We start from the raw sequence: 206 nt of genomic DNA, 5'->3' as shown, positions 1-206 counted from the left end.
TGCCAGCAGAACTTGTTGCTGCAGCGAAGCGGCTGCTGCAGCAGCGGCTGCTGCTGCTGCGTGCTGCAGTGCGGCGGCAAATTGACTGGTACTTTTCCCCCAGCAACTGGGAGCGGGACAGCTACCTGCGGGAGCAGGCGCAGCCCTTCGCAGCAGCGCAGCAGCAGCAGCAGCAGCAGCAGCAGCAGGCCGTGCCGCTGCAGCTC

This window comes from Eimeria tenella, genomic scaffold, assembly GCF_000499545.2.
Source record: "Eimeria tenella Houghton genomic scaffold, Eth_scaff2845, whole genome shotgun sequence".
Lineage (NCBI taxonomy): Eukaryota > Apicomplexa > Conoidasida > Eucoccidiorida > Eimeriidae > Eimeria > Eimeria tenella.
Note: the sequence above shows the minus strand (reverse complement) of the source record.